This window comes from Berghia stephanieae, chromosome 1 (assembly GCF_034508935.2).
Source record: "Berghia stephanieae isolate SIO BIC M18660-M18661 chromosome 1, UCSD_Bste_1.3, whole genome shotgun sequence".
NCBI lineage: Eukaryota > Metazoa > Mollusca > Gastropoda > Nudibranchia > Aeolidiidae > Berghia > Berghia stephanieae.
The window spans coordinates 15,571,062-15,583,561 of NC_088360.1; positions in this window are offsets into that span (position 1 = coordinate 15,571,062).

The window sequence follows — 12,500 nt, forward strand, 5'->3', positions numbered from 1 at the left end:
CACTTGTACTTGTAATATCGGGTGTAAGGTAAAATTTTGAACAATTATTATTATTTATAAAATGCAGAAACTTTGCAAATAAACCGATAGACTAGATATTAATTCGATTCGAAAAGTGGAACACAAAAGGAGAATTTGCGAATACCCGGTCCAGACATAAGCGTCATGGTCTTATTTATAAAGTGCAGAATCTTTGCAAATAAACGGTTAAAATAGAGATTAATTCGATTCGAAAAGTGGAACACAAAAGCAGAATTTGCGAATGCCCGGTCCAGACATAAGTGTTATGGTCTTATTTATAAAATCTAGAAACTTTGAAATAAACGGACAAGATAGAGATTCATTCGATTCGAAAAGTGGAACACAAAAGCAGAATTTGCGAATGCCCGGTCCAGACATAAGCGTTATGGTCTTATTTATAAAGTGCAGAAACTTTGCAAATAAACGGATAAGATAGAGATTCATTCGATTCGAAAAGTGGAACACAAAAGCAGAATTTGCGAATGCCCGGTCCAGACATAAGCGCTATGGTCTTATTTATAAAGTGCAGAAACTTTGCAAATAAACGGATAAGATAGAGATTCATTCGATTCGAAAAGTGGAACACAAAAGCAGAATCTGCGAATGCCCGGTCCAGACATAAGCGTTATGGTCTTATTTATAAAGTGCAGAAACTTTGCAAATAAACGGATAGACTAGATGTTATTTCGATTCGAAAAGTGGAACACAAAAGGAAAATTTGCGAATACCCAGTCCAGACATAAGCGTCATAGTCCTATTTATAAAGTACAGAAACTTTGCAAATAAACGGATAGACTAGATATTAATTCGATTCGAAAAGTGGAACACAAAAGCAGAATTTGCGAATGCCCGGTCCAGACATAAGCGCTATGGTCTTATTTATAAAGTGCAGAAACTTTGCAAATAAACGGAAAAAATAGAGATTAATTCTAATCGAACAATGGAACACAAAGGCAGAATTTGCGAACAACCGGTCTAGACATAAGCGTTATGGTCTTATTTATAAAGTGCAGAAAATTTGCAAATAAACGGATAAGATAGAGATTAATTCGATTCGAAAAGTAGAACACAAAAGCAGAATTTGTGAATACCCGGTCCAGGCATAAGCGTCATGGTCTTGTTTAAATGAAACAATGCCATTTAAAAAAATATATGGTCAATGAGTAATTAAGCTAAATATGCGGAGTTCAAATAGATAACTTGATCTGTGAATTTTTTTTATAATTAGCTGTTTTTATTCTCCATCATTTAGGTTATGTGATTAAGTTTATAATTGAATACAAACTTTATCTCACTTATCAATGTTTTGCAATAAAGGAGAGTGTGAGTGAACCTGAGCAAAGGAAATTATTTGAGAGAGTGATATTTATCATGCTTTTCAGTTTGTAGTTGAATTCTAGAATGGATTCTTTATGGTTCTCATTGATTGTATGTCAGTATGTCAGTCTTTAGGACACCGATTACCCTAATGCGGCCACAATTTACAATGTGACGGCCACAAGCCCGTTAAACGCAGAGTGGGGTATTGTTGTTTGCAAGTAATGCTATGGTTTTAATAGGATATCTGTCTCCTATTAAAATACATTCCTGTGTTGGATTTTGGATTAAATTCATGTCTTCTTCGGATTTTGGGATATTTAATTTTCATGGATTGTGATTGTGATTTTCAAGACTATTAATGTAAGTAAATGCCCAAATAGATATTTTTATTCATTTATTCTTTATTTATTTTTTTTTAGTTTTGTTTTGTTTTGAAGCATTTATTATAAGAAATATTGTACATATGCACTTATACACCAAAGACTATATCCTTTCAACTGCTTATTATTATTATTATTATTATTATTATTATTATTATTATTATTATTATTATTATTATTATTATGATTATTGTTATTATTATTGTTATTGTTATTGTTATTATTATTTATTATTATTATTATTATTATTATTATTATTATTATTATTATTATTAATAATAATAATAATAATAATAATAATAATAATAATAATAATAATTAATAATAAGTGCATTGAGTGAAATCCCAATCATGGTTGCCAAAATAAAACTGGCGCTAGAATCCCGACTACCTGTCTAAACGAATGTTGTTTGTACGATACATACTAACTACACGTTCAATATCGGGGGCAGAAAATATACGTTTGGTTTTATGAAATTAAAACAGTAGTCCCACATTGTTCTTTGATGTTATTTGTGGTTGCATTTGCTTTGAAACTTACACATTATATTGTGTTACATTGTTTACAAAATATTTCTGGTACTCGTATGCATGTGTAGTCAACGGACCACCGGTCAATCGTGTTCTTTATTATTTTATTATTAATTTTGGCTTGACATCTTACATATGTGAATTTGACAGGTTGTTATGGATGGTAATTATAACATTAAGTGATTTTTAAACATTTTTACGGCGTTTTAAATGTCTTTCTTGCATTCATTGCCGAGCACCTCCACTTTTCTGTTACTATTTTAACGATCAGCTGATTTTCTCTTGCCTCCCCTTTAATTTCGCGGACTTTTTTCAGAACGAGGCGTGGGAGTGGCTATATTGGGGCTCTACTCGGTGAATGATTTGTGTAATATTCGTATTGATGATTAAAATCCATTTCAGCCAAACGAATAGCATAACATCTATATTTATTGACATTTTCTTCATCCGTATAGTCTAATTACAACAAACCTGTTCTTCCAATGAAAAAACTAATATGGTTTTGATTTCTCCCAAGTCAGACCCCAAGGTGTGCAAAACTAAATTTGCCGGTCTGACCTAGTTATTTTAGCAGTAAAGAGTATCAGTTGTTTGTGGTGGGAAGTGGATAACCGTGGTTTTAAAACAGAAGAAAACAGTCTTTTATATAAAATACTTGGGCGGCCTGTTGACTGTTTGGCTCCTTCTAGCCCCCATGCCCCACCCTCAGCTCATTGTCGCACGTTATCTCGCCTCGCGTGGGACAACAAGAAAAAGAGAGCCGTCTGTGATGACGCACAACCTTCGTAACTATCATGGCTAGTAAGACAGGAGAGATGTGCGAATGTTACGCAGAAAGCAGCATATGCAAAAATTGAGACGAAATGCAGTATCTGCTAAATTTGAAAAATATAGGGCGGCACAAAACAACTTCGCTCAATAGACCGACCGCCAGTGCTATCTATCTATCTATCTATCTATCTATCTATCTATCTATCTATCTATCTATCTATCTATCTCTCTCTCTCTCTCTATTTATCTATCTGTCTGTCTGTTTGTCTCTCTGTCTGCCTGCCTGCCTGCCTATCTCTCTCTCTCTCTCTCTCTCTCTCTCTCTCTCTCTCTCTCTCTCTCTCTCTCTCTCTATATTATATATATATATATATATATATATATATATATATATATATATATATATATATATATATATATATATATATATATATATCTGTCTGTCTGCCTGCCTGCCTGTCTGTCTGTCTGTCTGTCTGTCTGTCTGTCTGTCTGTCTGTCTGTCTGTCTGTCTGTCTGTCTATTATTATTATTATTATTATCATCATCATCATCATCATCATCATCATCATCATCATCATCTTGATCATCATCATCATTCCAGGCGAAAGACAAGCACTTAGCTTTTCTCTACATCCCAGTCATTATAGGAAAACGCATAACTAAAGGATGGGCTGCCGATTTTTGTAAGATGTCTTTGTTTTTTGTTTTTTTTAAATAACATCTAGTAGGAATTTTTTTTGGCCAGCTTTGCGCAGAACTGCCTCTGTGATGATAATAATTAAAAATCGTAGTTGTTTAGAGATTGTTCTTGCAGACTCTATTTTCTATCAATATTTCGTAACAGTTGGCATTTCTGGTTTAGGCCTATGACAATTTTTTTTTAAAATGGAAGATACAGGTGTGCATCTCGTTCACTCTCTCCTTCTCTCTCTCTCTCTCTCTCTCTCTCTCTCTCTCTCTCTCTCTCTCTCTCTCTCTCTCTATCTATCTATCTATCTATATCTATCTCTCTCTCTCTTCCCCTTCCTCTCTCTCTTGTTCCCTCTCCCTATATAAAAGCCATTTATTGTGTGTAAGAACACTTACACCGTACCCCAAAAGAACTTCATTGTTATTATTGTTGTCACTAGTCTCATTATCTCTTCATTCTTTTTTTTGTCATTTATTGTCACCCACCGTCTTAAATCTTCATTCTGTTGGAAAATATTTCCATTACAACAATTTGATTTACAAGACCTGCATATAGGTATGCGTCAATTTTGATGCTAATAGTTGAATCAATGGTAAAAATTTCTATAATTTTTTCGTAACAGTTTACATGTCTTTTCTAGCGCCATGCAGAATAGAAAAATGGAACATACTGGTGTGAAATTTATATAACGAAGTGGTTATTCGTACTACCACTACAAATAGCGAAAACTACCGCTTTTCACTATTTGTATTCCCAGAACTCTTATGTGTTTAAAGTTGCAAACCACCGCTCCTTTACCTATTTGTAGCTACCTACTCCCAGCACTCTTATGCGTTTAAAGTTGCATTTGTGAGCTTTCAAGGACCAGCCGACCAGTCTCCACTTTTCGCGGTCTTTCTTTGAGAAGTGTGAAGCAAAAAAAAAAGGCCCTCTCGGTAAACGAGACATTCTCATCTTTTCTCCAATTTGAAAACATTCGAAAATGAGAATAATGTACTTTTTATTAAAAAGTCAACAAGGTAAGTCAAGGTAAGTAAACTAGATACGACAATTTTTTTCCTTAATTAAGTGGCAACTCATTTCTCGTCATTCTCACTCTAACTCTACTTAACTCTAAGACTAAGAAGGTTGAACTTGAACCTGAACATGCTCCTTCTTCTCTTCTTCTTCTTCTTCTCTTCTTCTTCTTCTTCTTCTTCTTCTTCTTCTTCTTCTTCTTCTTCTTCTTCTTCTTCTTCTTCTTCTTCTTCTTCTTCTTCTTCTTCTTCTTCTTCTTCTTCTTCTTCTTCTTCTTCTTCTTCTTCTTCTACTACTACTAATAACTAAAACTAGATAGGTACTACTCCTCTCCTGAATGATCGGAACCGTTTAAGAAGCTAAATTACGGGTTCCACCGGCGCAGCTCTCTAGACTTCCAGTCCCACAGTGCCCAGTATGGGCGGGAGACCTTATCCCCGATGTTCCTCGAGCCTCGAGGTAGTTTCACTTTATAATTGTTTTAGCTTTTGAACTGTGGATCTTTTGTCAAACGTTTTATTTTAATTTTTCAAATTTAGTAGCACTTTAAAGGCCTGCGATAGGTATCTCTCTGCTGTAAGAGCGTAAGAATAAGAACATGGTAAAAAGTACCGTAAAAGTATGCTGATGAAAATGATATTGACAATGAAATTATAATAAGAAGAACAATAGAACTTATAAACAAATCAATAAAGAAGCTTTAAAAGAATAAAATGTAAAAGAAGTAAGAAAAGACTGCCTCAAGAAGTGAAAAAAATTGTCCCTGTTGTTGAGATGTGAAGTGGACATGTTTTAATAATCGTGTCTGTTAAGAATTAGAAGAAATGAAAGATGCCACTTTTTATTTTAAATGTAGATTGCACATTAGCAGAACACAAAAAAAAAAGTAAAGAAAGAAAATCCAATGTGGCAACTTGGTTGCTAGTGAAAAAAGTAAAATTACTCCGCTCAGCATTGCTGCTGGTGTGATGTCTAGTGTTAGTTAGGTGTCACTATATTAGAGTGATATCTTGTTACTTCATATTTTCATTTTAAAACCTGTAGAACAACTTGATTGATTTGTAAATTTCCTTATATGACCATTGTTTTAGTTTTCCGCAGCCATTATAATTCAATTTGAAATATTGAAAGGTACTGGAGAGGAGTCTTAGCGGGGTTATTTTTGTCTGTGAGTTTTAGTTATAGGTCATAGTGCAGGTCCAAGTGTTGGAAATGTACAAGGTTTTATTTTTTTATTTTAAGGTTAGTTGAAGGAATACTTTCCTTAGCTCAAGGAACGTGCAGAAGACCTCCCCTATTTACTACTTACTACTACTACCCAAGTACTAGTGCTAGACTACTTCTTCCGCCACCTCACTCCTAAACGGACTGACACCACAGGCAACTTTTATTATTCTCTCTCTCTCTCTCTCTCTCTCTCTCTCTCTCTCTCTCTCTCTCTCTCTCTCTCTCTCTCTCTCTCTCTCTCTCTGAGTGTGTATCTGTCTGTCTATTTCTGCCCATCTCCCTCTTTTTACTAATTAGTTTGTAGGTGTTTGGCAAATTATCAAGAACAGCCAAGATATATGCGGCTGTGTGGCACTCACTTCCGGATTGGAAGGTCCTGGGGTCGAGCCTCGCCAAGGACTCACATTCTCTCACTGTACTCATGTGTATGATTTCCTATGCGCTAAAAGCGTTGTCTGTCAGAAATATATATATATATATATAAGATGCAGGATGATGACGGGCATGCGCTACTTTAGGGTTAGGGTTAGGGTTAAGGGTTAAGGGTTAGGGGTTAGGGGATAGGGTTAAGGGTTAGGGGTTAGGGTTAGGGTTGGGGTTAGGGTTAGGGGTGGGGGGTGGGGGGTTGGGGTTGGGGTTGGGGAGTTAGGGTTGGGGTTGGGGAGTTAGGGTTGGGGTTAGGGTTGGGGTTGGGGAGTTAGGGTTGGGGTTAGGGTTGGGGTTGGGGTTAGGGTTGGGGTTAGGGTTGGGGTTGGGGTTAGGGGTTGGGGTTGGGGGTTAGGGTTTAGGGTTTAGGGTTTAGGGTTAGGGTTTAGGGTTAGGGTTGGGGTTGGGGTTGGAGTTAGGGTTAGGGTTAGGGTTATGGACACCAGTGGAGACTGAACTCGGGACTATAGGAAGTAGACACCAGGGGAGAATGAACCTGGGACCGTGAAAGATGAACACAACTGATGAGTAAACGCGGAACCAATTGATATGAACACCGGTGGGGTGTAAACCCAGGTTATGAGAGATGGACACCAGTGGGGAGTGAACCCGTGACTTGGGGGGGGGGGTGAACACTAGTGGGTAATGAGAGGTGGATACCACGAGTGAGTAAACGCGGAACCAATGGAGATGGATGCCAGTGGGGTGTGAACCTGGGACTATGGGAGATGGACACCAATAGGGAAAGAACCTGAGACTATAGGAGGTGGATACCAGTGGGGTGTGACTATAGCAGGTAGGCACATGTGGGGATTGAACCTGGGGCTATGAGATGTGAATACCACTTGTGAGTAAACGCGGAACCACTGGATATGGACTCCAGTAGGAAGTGAACCCGGGGCTGTGAGAGGAGAATACCACTGGGAAGTGAACAGGGTACCATTGGGGAGTGAACCCAGGACTTTGGGAGGTGGGCACTAGTGCAGATTATACTCAAGCTGTTAGAGGGGGGCACAACTGGGGAATGAACCCGATACCACCAGATGTGGATTCCACTGGGGAGTTAACCTGGGACTATTGGAGTGGAGATCAATGGGGAGTGAGCCCAGGGTTATGAGAGGTGAACACCACCAGGTAGTGAACTTGGGACCACGGGTGGGGTGTAAACACTGTATCACAGAATATGGACACCAATAGGGAATGAACCCAGGATTATGGGAGGTGAACAGCATTGGGGAGTAAACCCAAGGAAATGAGAGGTGGACACCACTTGGCAGTAAAACCGGGATCACCAGATATGGAAACCATTGGAGTGGTGAACCCGGGGCCATGAGGTTTTGATATTACTTATGAGTAAACACGGAACCACTAGATATGAACTCCAGTGGGAAGTGAACCCAGGACTTTGGGAAGTGGACACGGGTGGGGAGTGAACCAGGAGCAATGGAATATGGACATTAGCGGGGAGTGACTAGGGATTGTAAGAGGTAAAAGGGGAATGAACCGGGGCTATGAAAGGTGTATACCACCAGTGAGTAAATGGAACTAATGTAGCAATGACTATCCCGCACAAATCTTTGGGCCTCTTTTTCGCTAACGAAGTGCCCACATTTGCGACAAAATATGGGACGAAGCCGTTTGGTATATGCTATTTTAAGAAATTAATTACGACGCTGTTTATCGATGAATATGACTGAAAGTTGGCACACCGTTAGAAAAAAGGTCATTTTAGATTATGTCAAGCGACAAAACTCGTGCGATTACCAGAAGACCGTTAAAAATAGATTTTTACTCTTTGGAGTAAAATATTTCTAAAACTACCGGGCGTGTAGGTTTTGTCGCTGACAAGGTAATACATGAACATTTCTTCTTTTAGGTTGTAAAATTTCATATGAATATATCCAGTACTTTTCCCGTATTTTTCAAAACACCATCCTAATTTGCTCTTCATTTGTAAAAGACAAAGCCATTTTGCCCCCTACAGCCCGAATCACAAGTTCAAAACGATTTGGCACCAAACAGCGGCTGAGCGAGTCGTGGCAAAGCGCTTTCTGATTGGTTGACCTCGTTTTAAAGTTCATGACTAGTCAAAATGTCTGCGCGGTCTCACTGGCAGAGGGGTGTTTATCGTCTGCGATTGCGTTTGGGTTCAATAAACAGCTGATAATTTACTGTTTAATTTACAAGAATTTAAGAAATTATAATGTTAAAAGTTTTCGATTGCAATATGATCTACAATCTCAGCAGGGCTTTAATTATTGTGTTCAAATCACGTTCTAGCAGTAACCTTTGTCCCCTTGTCCAATTTCTCTTTTCCTTCTATATTTCTTTTGTTTACGCAATCTCTCTCTCTCTCTCTCTCTCTCTCTCTCTCTCTCTCTCTCTCTCTCTCTCTCTCTCTCTCTCTCTCTCTCTCTCTCTCTCTCTCTGTGTGTGTGTGTGTGTGTATGTGTGTGTGTGTTTATATATAAGTTAGAACTCTTCTAATGTTTTCATCATTTTCTCTATCAAATTTGCCATAATATTGCCAAATTTCAATCTTTTAATCCACTTATTACGCAAGATACAACCAAAGGTCGAAAAAATGCCGAAAAAGCGTCCCACATTTTCGCGTTTTTTTTCCTCTTTGCGGGTCATCCAAAAAAAAATGACACCTTTGAAACTGCATAACTTGTTTATTTATGAATGGAATTTCAAAATTCAAAAACATTTTTACTCAGTGGAGATAGGGCTTTGATTTCAGACAAAAATATTCCTCAAAAAGAGAAAAAAACATTTTTCATAGTCATTGCTAACTAATGGATATGAACTCCAGAGAACCCCGCCTATGAAAAACCACTGGGGACTTAACACGTTACTATTGGAGGTTGACACCAGCGGGGTTTGAACCTGAGACTATGGGAGGTGGACACCACTGGGGAGTGAACCCGGGTATATGGAAGGTGAACACCAATGGGGAATGAAGCCAGGACTATGGGAATTGAACCCAGGGCTATGAGAGGTGGACACCAGCGGGGGACTGAACCCAAAACGAAGGGAGGTGGGGAGAGAGTTCAAGGTTACGAGAGATTTACACAACTTGGGAGTGAACATGGGGCTATGAAAGTGGACACCAATGGGGAGTGAATACGGAACTATAAGAAGTGGACACCGATGAGAATTGAACCCAGGGAGGTGGACACCAGTGGGGAGTGAACCCGGGACTTTTGGCGCTAGACACCACTGAGGAGTGAGCCCTGGACTTTGGAATTATTATTATTATTATTATTATTATTATTATTATTATTATTATTATTATTATTATTATTATTATTATTATTATTATTATTATCATAATCATTATTATTATTATTATTATTATTATTATTATTATTATTATTATTATTATTATTATTATTATTATTATTATCATCATCATCATCATTATCATCATCATCATCATCATTATTATGTCCCTTCCGCCATGACATCATAAGATATCGTCGCCAAGAATATAGATAATTCATCAAACAAGATATCTGATGTCAACAGGAATCAGCCATGTTGTCCAAGTGAGCAAATTGGGGGTTAATAATCTTGCTCAAGGAAAAAAAACGATAGTGCCTGAAGTGTGGCTCGAACCCGGGACCTTCCAGGTCACAAATCTAATGCTTTAACCACTCGGCCACTTCGCCCCCTTATAATTATTATCATAATTATTATCATTCATCGTTATCAATATTATCATCATCATCATCATCATCATCATCATCATCATCATCATTATTATTATTATTATAATTATTATTATTATTATTATATTATTATTATTATTATTATTATTATTATTATTATTATTATTATTATTATTATTATTATCATTATTATTATTATAAAAGAGCTCATAACCATATTACAACAACAGATTGAACAGCAAAATGAGCAAATGAAGCAAGTCGTTGAACGACAAGAAAAGCAGATGGAAATGTTCATGAAACTAATGACCGGTAGCAATACATGTTTACCAAAACCTCCAGCTATTCTGAGCTTTGTCGCATTCGACCCTGCCTTAGAGATATGGAGCGACTACTGGCATCGTTTTAATACGTTTTTAACTGCTCACTCCGTACCTGACGAGAAGAAAGCAGACGTTTTCCTTGTCAACCAATCGCCGGTTGTTTACAAAATACTGACTAACATGGCGAGTCAAGAAACACCAGCTAAGGCGATAACTGCCCTCAGTCTTCCAGATATCGAAAAATATATGATGGAGTAGTACCACCCTCGACTATTTGTTGTCAGAGAACGTTATAAATTTTGGACGAGCCTCCAGAGGAAACCAGGCGAAACTATTCAGGGATTGGCAGCTAGAATTCGCCAGAGCGCTGTCACATGCGATTTCCCATCCATTGAAAACCCCTTGGATGAAGCTATGCGTACCTGTTTCATGTGTGCAGTTAACAACACAGCTGTTCTTGAAGCGCTATTCAAGCACAAGGAGGACGAGCTTTCGTTTAACAAAGCCATCGAGGTCGCCACGGAGTTAGAAGATGCCTCAAAAGTGGCTAACGAGACTGCATTATCTGTTCAACCCGAGGTCCATAAAATTAAGCCTCAAAGAAAACAGATTCCGATAATTCAGCAAGGCAGTCAAAACAAACAGCATAACAAACCTTCGAATGAAAGACAGACAGAGCCTACAACGGATTTTGATAATAAAAATCAAACCTGCTCGAGATGCGACGTAAAAAGAGAATGTCGAGTTCGCCTAACGTCAACACGATTCGTCGCATGTCACGGGTAAGTGCCGACCCAGTCTTCGACAGAGAGGAAGATGGAGAAGATGCCAACATTGTGTTTACAATCTCTACAGTTGGAAAACAGCTAAGAGCTACTGACCCGGAGTCATCGCTAGAGAATCCGCTAAAGATGACACCATATCCGTTGTCATGAGAAATACGACTCGTAAATGGTCTAAATCAGATTCCAAAACGGACAATCTTAAACCATTCTTCAAGATGAAGGACACGCTGTCAACGTCTCATGGATGTTTATTCTACGGATCAAGAATCGTTATTCCTAAGAGTTTGCAACGAGACGTCCTCAATATCCTTCACAACGGTCATTTCGGCATGCAACGCATGAAACAATTAGCGCGAACGATCGTATATTGGCCAGGTATTGATTCTGACATCGTCAATACGTGTCGTGGATGTGTTACGTGTGCAGAACATCAAAACAACCCACCAAAGGAGCCAAACCATCCATGGATAACGCCAGACTCACCGTGGAGTCGAATGCACATCGATCACGCAGTGAATTTTATGGGTAATAACTGGTTAGTAATGGTCGACGCCTACTCAAATTACCCATGCATTCACGCAACCAGTTCGACGTCAACGAAAGCAACAACTAGCCTTCTGGAAGAGGACTTTGCTCACTTCGGCTATCCTCACGCTATCGTGTCGGACAACGCAGCATGCTTCACTTCTGACGAATTTCAGACATGGTGTAGGGAGAGGGGAATCAAACATCTCAATGGAGCTCCCTATCATCCCGCTACAAACGGTGCAGCAGAACGACTTGTGGGAAGTTTTAAAAAGGCTTTGAGAAAATCGTCTTTTCCTCCAAGACAAGCCTTGCAACAATTTCTTGTGCAATATCGTCGCACACCTTTAGCTTCTGGCTCGTCACCTAGTGAATTGCTTCATGGACGTCAAATTCGCACATTGATCGACACACTCCGCCCATTGTCCACCTCAAATTCCAAACCACGTGTATCAAAACGCGTTATAAAGTTGGGACACACATTTATTCCTTACGTTTTGGTAATCGAAAGGACAGAGAGGCGAAATGGATTCCCGCAACTGTCACCAAAGTGTTGGGACCACGTCATGTCATGGTAACTCTCCAGAGAGACGGAACAACGTGGAAGCGTCATATTGAACAAATAAGACCACGTTACAACCTTCCTCGCCAAAACGTATCTGCTTCAGCAAATGATACCATAGAGGACGATTTCATTACTAATCCTATCGGTGATTATTGTGAGCGTTCATCATCGAATGCAGCTACCCCCGGAGCAGAATCGAATCGTGAATCGGATCGTGTCCAACTGAGAAGATCGTGTCGTA